This window comes from Rutidosis leptorrhynchoides, chromosome 6 (genome assembly GCF_046630445.1).
Source record: "Rutidosis leptorrhynchoides isolate AG116_Rl617_1_P2 chromosome 6, CSIRO_AGI_Rlap_v1, whole genome shotgun sequence".
Taxonomy (NCBI): domain Eukaryota; kingdom Viridiplantae; phylum Streptophyta; class Magnoliopsida; order Asterales; family Asteraceae; genus Rutidosis; species Rutidosis leptorrhynchoides.
Window position 1 is genome coordinate 190,425,730 of NC_092338.1, and position 12,460 is coordinate 190,438,189.

At 38.1% G+C, this 12,460-nt stretch overlaps 1 non-coding gene across 1 annotated transcript; it reads right to left on the minus strand.

Annotated features, from left to right (window-relative positions):
* Positions 1 to 4,476: 4,476 nt before the first annotated feature.
* LOC139856286 (small nucleolar RNA R71) lies at positions 4,477 to 4,583 on the minus strand. The gene has a single exon (XR_011761778.1). It is a non-coding gene; the product is annotated as a small nucleolar RNA R71 (small nucleolar RNA).
* Positions 4,584 to 12,460: the final 7,877 nt, after the last annotated feature.

Consider the following 12,460-nt stretch of genomic DNA (forward strand, 5'->3'; position numbering starts at 1 on the left):
GCAACTATTTGATGACGAATGATGAAGCCAAGCAATCCAACGAAGTTGTCTCAGGTACTTTTATGGTTAACTCTAATCTGGCATGGATACTTTTTAATAGTGGTGCCAATTTGTCGTTTGTGTCTCCAAAATTCGTGCCTAAACTTAGTAGACCGTTAGCTAAGTTAAGTCGTTCGGTAGAAGTTGAAATAGCGGACGGCAAGACGGTGCTAGTGGTTGATGTGTGTAAGAATTGTGATGTTGTGTTTGGTGCCGAAAACTTTAAAATCGACCTCATCCCGATGACTTTGGGCGATTTTGATATCGTTGTTGGTATGGATTGGCTCGATCATAATAGAGCCAATATTACATACCATGAGAAATTTATTCGTGTGAAGACCCCAAGTGGGGGAGAATTAATTATTCACGGTGATAAACGGAGAAGACTTGTGCCGCTATGCACTTTTGCACGGGCACGTCGTTTCCTTGTTAGTGGTGGCATGGCTTTTCTTGCCCATGTTGTTGATACTCGTGATGAGCCACCACCCATTCGTAAAATTCCGGTGGTAAATGAGTTTGAAGACGTTTTTCCGGATGAGCTACCGGGTGTTCTGGCGGAAAGACAAGTTGAATTATGTATTGAGTTGGTTCCGGGAGCTACTCCCATTGCTAAAACTCCTTATCGTTTAGCGCCGACGGAAATGCAAGAGTTGTTAAATCCAACCCAAGAGCTACTTGAAAAGGGTTTTATCCGACCGAGTGCTTCGCCTTGGGGCGCTCCGATTTTATTTGTGAAAAAGAAGGATGGTAGTATGCGGATGTGCATTGATTATCGAGAGTTGAACAAAGTGACGATCAAGAATCGTTATCCATTGCCTAGGATTGAAGATTTGTTCGACCAACTCCAAGGTGCAACGCATTTCTCTAAAATCGGCCTACGGTCCGGCTATCACCAAATGCTGGTCCGTGAGGAAGATATTGAGAAAACGGCTTTTCGAACGCGTTATGGGCATTTTGAGTTTGTAGTTATGCCTTTTGTTCTTACGAATGCACCGGCGGAATTCATGGATCTTATGAACCGAGTATGCCAACCTATGTTGGACAAGTCGGTAATTGTGTTCATTGACGACATACTTGTCTATTTGAAGAGTATGAAAGAACATGAACTTTATTTGCGGTGTGTGTTAAAGACGTTGTGGAAGGAGAAATTGTATGCTAGATTCTCCAAATGTGAATTTTGGCTAAGGGAAGTTCAATTCCTTGGCCATATTGTGAACGAAAATGGTATTCAAATAGATCCGGGGAAGATAGAGATGGTGAAGAGTTGGAGACGAACGACTACGCCTATGAAAATCTGAAGTTTTCTCGGATTGGCAGGTTATTATCGTCGGTTTATCCAAGACTTTTCTAAGATCGTTTCTTCGTTGACGAAATTGACAAGGGAGAACGCGAGGTTTGTTTGGGAGAACGAGCAAGAAATTGCTTTTCAATTGTTAAAAGAAAAGTTGTGTCAAGCTCCGGTACTGGTGTTGCCGGAAAGTGCGGAAGACATGACGGTTTATTGTGATGCTTCGCTAAATGGGCTCGGGTGTGTTCTAATGCAAAGAGGTAAAGTCATCGCTTACGCCTCTCGACAATTAAAGGAATATGAGACGAGATATCCGACTCATGATCTTGAGTTGGCGGCGGTTGTGCATGCATTGAAAATTTGGCACCATTACTTGTATGGTGTCAAGAGTATGATTTATTCGGATCATAAGAGTTTGAAACATCTCTTTAACCAAAGAGATTTGAATTATCGTCAACGTAGGTGGATGGATGTAGTAAAATATTATGATTGTGAAATACTTTATCATCCAGGCAAGGCGAATGTGGTCGCGGATGCGTTAAGTCGAAAGAGTCATCACCCGGCGTTACGATTGGGATTGTTACGTATGATTATTACTAACGATTTTCTTGAAAAACTTGGTGTGATTCAAATAGAGGCTTACGTTCAAAACAAGCATGCGGAACGAATAGTGGGTCAATCGGAGTTCATTACTTTGGGCTCGCATGGTTTGTTGTCTTTTCAAGGAAGGGTGTGGGTGCCTAAGATGGGTGATTACCGACAAGTGCTCCTTGATGAAGCACATAAGTCTAAGTATTCCTGATATCGCATATTTTATACACGTTTTTCTTAGCGATATCAATCATAATTTAGTCCATTCGGATACGATTTGGTGTTTATTTTGATACTATTGAGAATGTTCGAGTTTGAAGAGCTATTTGTAGAAGAGATGAGGTTTTTGAAGCTTTTGAGGCATTTTGTTGACCGATTATTATTATTGGTGCTCATGGGTTGGAAATGTTAAGTAAATATGGGGTAGTTTGGTTTTTAAGTTATTATTAATATTGAAAGAGTGCAAAATAGACGAAGGAATCAGTTTCAGTGTTCTGTTACCGCGCGACAAATGCTTCCGCGGCGCGACGATTCACGTGTTTCCAGATCAGAAGTTGGTTTAAAGAGGGTAAAATTTCATGTTCTATGTCGCGGCGCGACAATTTAGGTCGCGGCGCGACCGTGTGTCGGTTCAGGTGATTTTGGCAAGTTATAAAAGGCCCGAAAAATACCCTAATTATTCATTCTTCCATCCAGACGAATTATGGCAGCTTTTGGACGATTTTTAGTGATCTTTGGAGAACTCCAAGGTCATTCTAAGGCATCAATCATTCCGGAAACAAGTCTCGATTCGTTTATCGTTCAAGATTCAATCATTAATTAGGTTAATCTCTTTGTTTAAAACAATGAATTCTTCTATTACTTTGATTGTGATTTTTGTTCTAGCCATGATTTTTGGCTAAACTTTTAATGTTTGTCTAGATTGAATATTTGCATGTGTTTGGATGATACTTTGTAGTTTTATTAATTAATACATGATAATTATGAGTTTTGATTAAGAACCATTCTTGTGGGTGTTGATTATTGTTACTAGGTTGATTAGTGAATCTTGTTTGAACAAAGGGAACCCTGTTTCAATTTAGTGATCTAATTACCAATTGATTTGTCTTAACCGATTGGGTGCTTACTGGACCAAGGGGGTAAACCGGGTGACATTGATTGAACAAAACAGGGGTGAATTGTGTGGAATGAATGCGTAACCAATTAAATCTTAATCTTATAATTAGCTAGTTACTAAGTCACAAACGAAAGAGGTCTTTGGTGAAAGGGAACCCTAAGCCAATAAATCATAGTTTGACGTGTTTGCTAAAAGAGAACTCTGGGTAAACCGACTCTGTAATTGCGTGCATTGATAAATAGAACTAGTGCTTAATAACAAATCATCCAACACTGCGAATAGGAGATCTAGGCGAGCATTCTTCTATCTATTGAATTCAAATATCTTTACTTTTTGTTGAGCCAGCATTTATTTTTATAAACTTAAAAATACAAAAATATCGTCTTTTACTTTTAATCAATCTTTGATTTGGCTAATCGTTAAAAAGCCACAAAACAAATATTCTCGTACTTTCGATTTTCATAGTTTAACTTAGTTTATTTTATTAGTTACAATCTTAATTCTCACGTTTAAATTTTCCTTGGAACGATCTTGGATTTACCAACTTTATACTATTGCACGATCGGGTACACTGCCCGTTAGTGTGTAGTAATCCTTTTAACCGGTATTTCCCATTATAAATTATAGACGCGATTTCACACATCAAGTTTTTGGCGCCGCTGCCGGGGACAGTTGTGTCGAAAATTAAGATTGTTATCTAATTGTTCTTAGTTTAGTTTAGTTATAGTTTATTATTTCTTTTCATTATTCTCAGTTGAATCGGTGCGTTTAATCAGTTGTTAGTTGTGATTTCGCAGGTAACAGGTAGTGCATGCCACATACGCGTTCTTCTAATTCTTCGATTCTTCAACCATTTGCAGAACTCGAAAGAGAGTTATTCAGAGCATTAAGTCACGAACAACTGTCTACAGTGGATTCATCTTCTTCTTCAAGTGCTAATATAATTAATTTGGGAAGTAGTTCTGAAACTGTGGTGCCCGATACACCACCTGAAATCAGAGAAGAAGAAGAATCTTACATTTCCTTAGATCTTTTCGAGACTGAAGATATGGCTGAACAAGAACAACCACCTCATCCTCAGACTATGGCACAAAAGTTGAAGGCCACACGAGGGGGCCAAGGCAACTCGATTACTCAACCGAACATCACTCAGCCTTTTCAAATTAGAGGGCCGATCCTGAATTTGATTTCTTCTGATTGCCGATTTTATGGCAAGGATACTGAGGATGCTAACGAGCATCTTCGTAATTTCAATGATGTTTGCAATTTGTTTAAGTTGCATGAGGTTGCCGATAGTTCAATCAAGACGAGGCTTTTCCCTTGGACTCTTAAGGGAGAAGCCAATAGATGGTTAGATAAGCAACCAGAGGGCACGATTACCTCTTGGGAGACTTTGGAGGATAAGTTTTTATCGAAGTTTTTCCCTGCGTCTCGAGCTGCTAGACTTCAAGCAGAAATTTCACAATTTAGACAAAAGAGCAGTGAGACATTATTTGATGCTTGGGACCGTTTTGCTACTTTGTTACGCTCATGTCCGCAACACAGGTTGAATGATTTACAGAAGGTCCAGATTTTCTACAAGGGTTGTGATATCCCAACTCGTCAGACTATTGATCAAGCAGCAGGTGGTACGTTAATGGATAAGACCGAAGAAGAGGCATTAGAGATAATTGAAAAGCAAGCTGCTTACTCTCACGAATGGCATCAAGATCATGAGTCATTCCATTCAGCTTTAGTTAAGAGAACCAAAACACATGGTGCTTATGACGATTTTGGGTCTATAAGTGCTAAGTTGGATTCCTTTGGTAGGAATTTGGAGAAGATAAATAAGGACATTCATGGTATGAAGGTGGGTTGTGAGTATTGTGGGGGATTGCATCTGGAAAAAGATTGTGATGCAGGTTTGACTATGAATCAGAAGGAAGAGATAGCTTATATTAGTCAGCAGAACAACAATCAGTTTCAGGGACGTGCGCAGTTTAATAGGAATTTCAATAATCCCTATAATCCTCAAGGTAATCAAGGTTCGAGGTTCCAGCCAGGTTCTAGTGGAGGATATCAACAGCAAGCTCCCGGGTATTTTCAGAAACCCCAAGCCGAAGAGAAAAAGTCCAATCTTGAAGCTATGATCGAGAAGCTTGTGATTTCTCAAACTCAGCTTGTTACTACTGTTACTCAGAACAATGAGAAGAATGATCAAATGTTTCGAAATCAACAAGCAGCGATTCAGAATCTAGAGAAACAAATTGGTCAGCTTGCTAGCCAGAATAATGTGAGGAAACCGAGGGAGTTACCAAGTAAGACCGATAACAACCTGAAGAATGGGCACGTTAATGCTATCACTACCCGCAGTGGTTTAGCATATGATTCACTGAGTAAGCTCGATGAGGATGATTTACGAGTACCGTTGGTTAAGGATAGGGAGCCGGTTATTGTTAGTGAACCGGAGGGGGATAAGGAGCCGGAACAGGTGATTGAGAAGGTTGTGAGGGTACCGAAAAATCTTGCTGCTAAACCGGTAGTTAAAGAGTATCAACCACTGCTCCCATTCCCGAGGAAGCAGAGACTGGAGAAGTTGGAGGCAGAAAAGTCCAAGTTCATGGACTTGATTAAAAAAGTTAACATTAATTTTCCTTTTATTGATGTGATTGCAGGTATGCCCAAGTATGCAAGGTTTCTTAAGGACTTACTAACTAACAGGAAGAAGCTGGAGAACGTGTCTTCAGTTAGGTTGAATGCCGCATGCTCAGCGGTAGTTGCAAACAAGCTTCCCGAGAAGCTTGAGGATCCTGGGAGTTTTACCATTCCTTGTTTATTGGGTAACTTGGATTGTATGCGGGCGTTGGCAGATTTGGGGGCTAGCATAAATTTAATGCCTTACTCTATTTATTTGAAGCTAGACCCCGGGGAGTTGAAACCCACACCAATGGCTATTCAGCTAGCAGACCGCTCTATTAAATTCCCTCGTGGAATTATTGAGAATATGTTAGTTAAGACCGGGTCGTTGGTTTTTTCGGCCGATTTCGTGGTGTTAGATATGGAAGTGGATGATAGGATTCCACTGATTTTGGGTCTGCCATTTTTAAATACTGCTAGGTGTATCATTGATGTATATGGCCAACAGTTGACCCTTCGGATAGATAATTTGCATGCAACTTTTTCAATCGACCATACTTTAAAATACCCTGCGTACACCGACGATGTATGCTATTTTCTTAACACTGTGAATGTCCACTCTGAGTTGTTGCAGGAATTCCCAGAGTTACAGGGTTCAGGAGAGTGTTCATTGGTTGAAATTGATGAAGAGTTGCAGGTTGAGGAGGTGGATATTTTGACCACTTTGATGGAAAACGGCTATGAGCCGACTGAGGAGGAGTTCAAAGAACTCGAGCGTGATGCGGATTACCGGAGCAAGTCTTCAATTGAAGAACCTCCCGAGTTAGAATTGAAGCCACTTCCTGATCATTTGGAATACGCTTATTTGCAGGAAGAATCTAAGCTTCCGGTAATTATTTCTTCTTCTCTTACTACAGGTCAGAAAACTGAGCTTGTAACCATGCTGCAGGCCCATAAACTGGCCATTGCGTGGAAAATTCACGACATTAAGGGTATTAGTCCCTCCTATTGCACCCACAAAATCCTAATGGAGGATAACTCCAAACCTGTGGTGCAACATCAAAGGAGGTTGAACACGCACATGCAAGATGTCGTGAAGAAAGAGATCATTAAGCTTCTCGATGCAGGTCTGATTTACCCGATCTCTGACAGTCCTTGGATTAGCCCGGTACACTGTGTACCTAAGAAAGGTGGTATGACTCTTACCATAAATGATAAAAATGAGTTAATTTCCACTAGGACTGTCACGGGGTGGCGTGTTTGTATTGACTATCGAAAGCTGAACGACGCCACTCGCAAAGACCACTTCCTATTACCTTTCATGGATCAAATGCTAGAGAGGTTAGCGGGAAACAGCTTTTATTGTTTTCTTGATGGTTTTTCGGGCTATTTCCAAATTCCTATCTCGCCCGAGGACCAGGATAAAACTACTTTCACGTGCCCGTATGGCACATTTTCATACCGACGCATGCCCTTTGGCCTTTACAATGCTCCGGCCACTTTTCAAAGGTGCATGATGGCCATATTCTACGATATGATAGAGGATTGCATGGAGGTGTTCATGGATGACTTTTCAGTCTTCGGTGACACTTTTGATTCATGCCTTCTGAATTTAGAACGGATGTTGGAACGGTGTGAAAAGTCTAATCTTGTGCTGAATTGGGAAAAGTGCCATTTCATAGTTCAAGGGGGCATAGTTCTCGGGCACAAGATTTCTAGGGATGGTATCGAGGTGGTTCCTGCGAAGGTAAAGGCTATTAAGAACCTTCCACCTCCCACCGATGTTAAGGGTGTTCGGAGTTTTCTCGGGCACGCCGGTTTTTACCGGCGGTTTATTAAGGATTTTTCTAAAATTGCTAACCCGATGAACAAAATTCTCGAAAAGGACACGCCTTGGAATTTCTCCGACGAGTGCTAAAAGGAATTCGATCTTCTTAAGGAGAAACTGATCAATGCACCAATCATAATTGCTCCGAATTGGTCCCTTCCATTCGAGCTTATGTGCGATGCTTCTGACTTTGCTGTTGGCTCAGTTTTGGGTCAAAGGGTCGAGAAACATTTCCGACCCAGCTACTATGCAAGCAAGACCTTGCAGGGAGCACAATTGAATTATACTACCACTGAAAAGGAGCTCCTTGCGGTGGTCTTTTCGTTTGATAAGTTCCGGTCCTACTTAGTCTTGTCTAAGACTATAGTTTTTACGGACCATTCTGCTCTGAAGTACCTATTTTCGAAACCGGATGCAAAACCTCGACTGCTTAGATGGATCTTGCTTTTGCAAGAATTCGACATCGAGGTCCGGGATAAGAAGGGTGCTGAAAATCTAGCGGCTGACCACTTGTCTAGACTCGAGAATCCAAATCTCAAAGTCCTTCACGAATCGGATATCCATGATGATTTTCCCGATGAATATCTCATGGCGATGGACAAGGTGGACGAGCCGTGGTATGTGGACATTGCTAATTATCTCGTTGGGGGATTCTTGGAAAAAGGGTGGTCGCATCAAAAGAGAAAGAAATTCTTCAGTGACCTTAAGTACTATTTCTGGGAGGCTCCCTATCTTTTTCGTTGTTGTCCCGATGGGGTCATCCGCCGGTGCGTTTCCGGTGAGGAGTGTATGCGTATTTTGACCGAGTGCCATAGTGGGCCTACCGGTGGGCATTTTGGACCCCAAATCACGGGGCGTAAAGTCTATGATGCCGGCTTCTTTTGGCCGACAATTTTCAAGGATGCCCACCGGATTTGCAAGTCGTGTGATTCTTGTCAAAGGGCAGGTAAAGTCACCAAACGGGATGAGATACCTCAACATAGCATCCAAGTTTGTGAAGTATTTGATGTTTGGGGGATTGACTTTATGGGGCCATTTCCGAAATCTCAGAATTATAGTTACATACTCGTTGCCATTGACTACGTGTCTAAATGGGCCGAAGTGCAAGCTTTACCCACAAACGATGCACGAGTTGTGATTTCCTTCCTTAAGCGTTTATTCTCTCGATTTGGAACTCCTAAAGCTTTAATTAGCGATAGGGGTACTCATTTTTGTAACGCCCAAATGGAGAAGTTATTGAAGCGATATGGAGTTCTCCATAAAGTTTCTACTTCATACCATCCCCAAACGAGCGGACAAGTTGAGAACACCAATCGAGCTCTCAAAGGGATTCTTGAAAAACTGTGGGGTCGAATCCGACGGAGTGGGCGAACAAGCTCGATGAAGCTTTGTGGGCGTTTCGAACCGCCTACAAAACGCCAATTGGTACCACTCCTTATCGGTTGGTTTATGGGAAAGCGTGCCACTCCCGTTGGAGATTGAGCATAAGGCTATGTGGGCCCTTAAAAAGTGCAATTTGGATTTGAAGGAAGTCGGACGCCTAAGGGCGGGGCAATTGAATGAGCTTGGTGAATTACGCCTTGATGCGTATGAGAATTCGTTAATTTATAAAGAGAAAACCAAGCAATGGCATGATAGGAAGTTAAAGGGTCCAAAAGAGTTTAATGAAGGCGATCGAGTGCTTTTGTTTAAATCTAGATTAAAACTTTTACCGGGAAAACTTAAATCCCGGTGGACGGGACCATTTGAGGTTGTTAAGGTGTACCTGTACGGTACAATTGAGTTGAAAAACGCAAGCGGTACTACTTTTAAGGTTAACGGGCATCGTGTGAAGAAGTATTTTGATGGTCCGATGGTGATTGATGACGGGGTTCGCGTTGAACCCGATCCTAAGGTTACTTGAAGTTGGAAACGAGTTTTGTGAAAGAGTCGTTAAACATGGTTCACATTGTTGTATAGTTTGTATTAATAGGTTTGATCACGGGTTTGCTGAGTCTTAAATGCTAAATGATTAATTATGATCGATTACTTGCTGTTTTTTTGGTTGTTTTGGTGTTTAAAGGAATTGGAGTCTGCTGCATAGCTTAAAAAGTCGAGGTACCAGGTCTAGCCCATTGCCACAGCGCGACAAACAGGGTCGCGGCGTGACATAACACAGGTTTTGGTTACAGAAAGCCATTTAAAAATGGGTTTCAAACACGTTCATTGCCGCGGCGTGACATTTGCGGTCACGGCGCGAGGTTTCAAAAGTTTTATGGGTCACGTATTTTTAAGGAATGAGAATCAGGTATAGCGAAACGCCGCGGCGCGACGACTTATGTCATGGCGCGATAGTTCTGTCGCACAGGTTCCAACCCCCACGATTTAGGTTTTAAATTAAATGGGTCAACCCGACCCACTACATAACCGACGGGATTTTAACCCTTTTTAGGGGATTTGGATCTGTATTTCACCCATCATTATCACATTAAACTCTCAAACAAAGTTAGAGCTCTCAAACCCTAGTTTCAATTAACACTAATTGCTACCTAATTTCTTCAATTCATTGTGCAAACATGCAGGTTAAGGTCCGATTTTGACTAATCTCTTGTTTTTTCTCTCATGTTTCTTGATTAATTGTATTAATTCTAGGGTTCATGTTTGAAATTTTAAGGGGTTTGTTTAATTGAAACTTTTATGCCTTAGTATTTGATGAATTGTTGATGAATATGATATTATTGTGTGTTCTTCATGAATTCTTGTGATGTTTATGCATAATATTGATTCTTGAAATTGGGGTAGTGATAAATCCGAATTTAATGTTAAATGTTTGGGGATTTTGTTTGTTAGGAAGATGTTTGCTGAAAGGACCCGTTCATATACATTATAAACGATTCACAATAGTAGATTACATTGCGAGGTATTTGACCTCTATATGATACATTTTACAAACATTGCATTCGTTTTTAAAAGACAAACTTTCTTTACATCGAAAATTGACAGGCATGCATACCATTTCATAATATCCACTATCCAACTATAAATTGATTTAATAATAATCTTTGATGAACTCAATGACTCGAATGCAACGTTCTTCGAAATATGCTATGAAAAACTCCAAGTAATATCTTTAAAATGAGCAAATGCACAGCGGAAGATTTCTTTAACACCTGAGAATAAACATGCTTTAAAGTGTCAACCAAAAGGTTGGTGAGTTCATTAGTTTATCATAATCATTTATTTCCATCATTTTAATAGACCACAAGAATTTCATTTACAGTTCTCATAAATATACGTCCCATGCATAGAGACAAAAATAATCATTCATATGGTGAACACCTGGTAACCGACATTAACTAGATACATATAAGAATATCCCCTATGATTCCAGGATCCTCCTTCGGACATGATATAAATTTCGAAGTACTAAAGCATCCGGTACTTTGGATGGGGTTTGTTAGGCCCAATAGATCTATCTTTAGGATTCGCATCAATTAGGGTGTCTGTTCCCTAATTCTTAGATTACCAGACTTTAATAAAAAGGGGCATATTCGATTTCGATAATTCAACCATAGAATGTAGTTTCAATTACTTGTGTCTATTTCGTCAAACATTTATAAAAGCGCATGTATTCTCAGTCCCAAAAATATAAAGGGTAAAAAGGCAAATGAAACTCACCATACTGTATTTCGTAGTAAAAATACATATAACGTCATTGAACAAGTGCAAGGTTGGCCTCGGATTCACGAACCTAAATTAATTATATATATTTATGTGTTGGTCAATATTTGTCTAACAAATTAGGTCAAGTCATAGTGTACCACAATCCTAATGCTCGAGACTAATATGCAAAAGTCAACAAAAGTAAATTTGACTCAAAATAATTTCTAAAAATCTATACATGATTAATATATAGTTTAAATATCGTCGTTTTATATTTTTAAATATTTTTAAAAGATTTATTAGAGTAAATAATATAATTTATTTATTAATAAATAAAATTTTATATTAAATTTATATAATAAAATATACTTTTATATATATTAAGTAATAAAATTTATAGGGTTCATTTAATATCATAAAGATAATATGATAGGTATTATTAAAGTAAGTTATTACACGTAGTAAAATATGTTGGTATCACATATTTATTTGATAAAATAATATCTATAATGATAGTAAGTAAAAGTTGTATTATTTTGTAATAATAATTATTATTATAAAAATATCAATATTTATAATTACTAAGATGACATTATGATAAAACGATAATTCTAATTATGATAAGTTTAATATTTACGATAATTTTTAATATTATCTTTAAAATAATAATTCTATTTAAAATAATAACAATAATAATATTTTATAGTAACAATGACATTTCTATTAAAATGATAATTTTTGTTAAAATGATAGTTTTAATACTAACGATACTTTTAATAATAATAGTAATGATAAAAAATAATAAGAACGATAATTTTATCTAAATCAATATCTTATAATATTTTAATTTCATCATGATACTCTTACTCATTATTTCCTAATCGTTTCGTTTAATAGCTTTTAATCGTCTTTTATATCGTGTTCATAATAATGATAATAATAGTAATCAAAATAATTAGGTGTTACAAATATTTGTTTTAGTTACACTAATATTAATAATGATAGTTACTATAACATTACTAACGATAATACTAATAATTATCTTAATGATAATATAGTAATAATAATAATAACAATAACAATAACCATTTTTAAATAATGATATATATATATATTAATAATGATAATAATAATAATAATAACAATAATACTAATAATAATAATAATAATAATAATAATAATAATAATAATAATAATAATTGGATAATAATAATAATACTAATTATAACTTTAACGATAATAACGATAGTAATAATAAAAAAAATAACAATTTTTAATGATAAATCCCTTTTATTGATAAAGATAATAATAATGATAATAATAAGATAAATCTGGAACG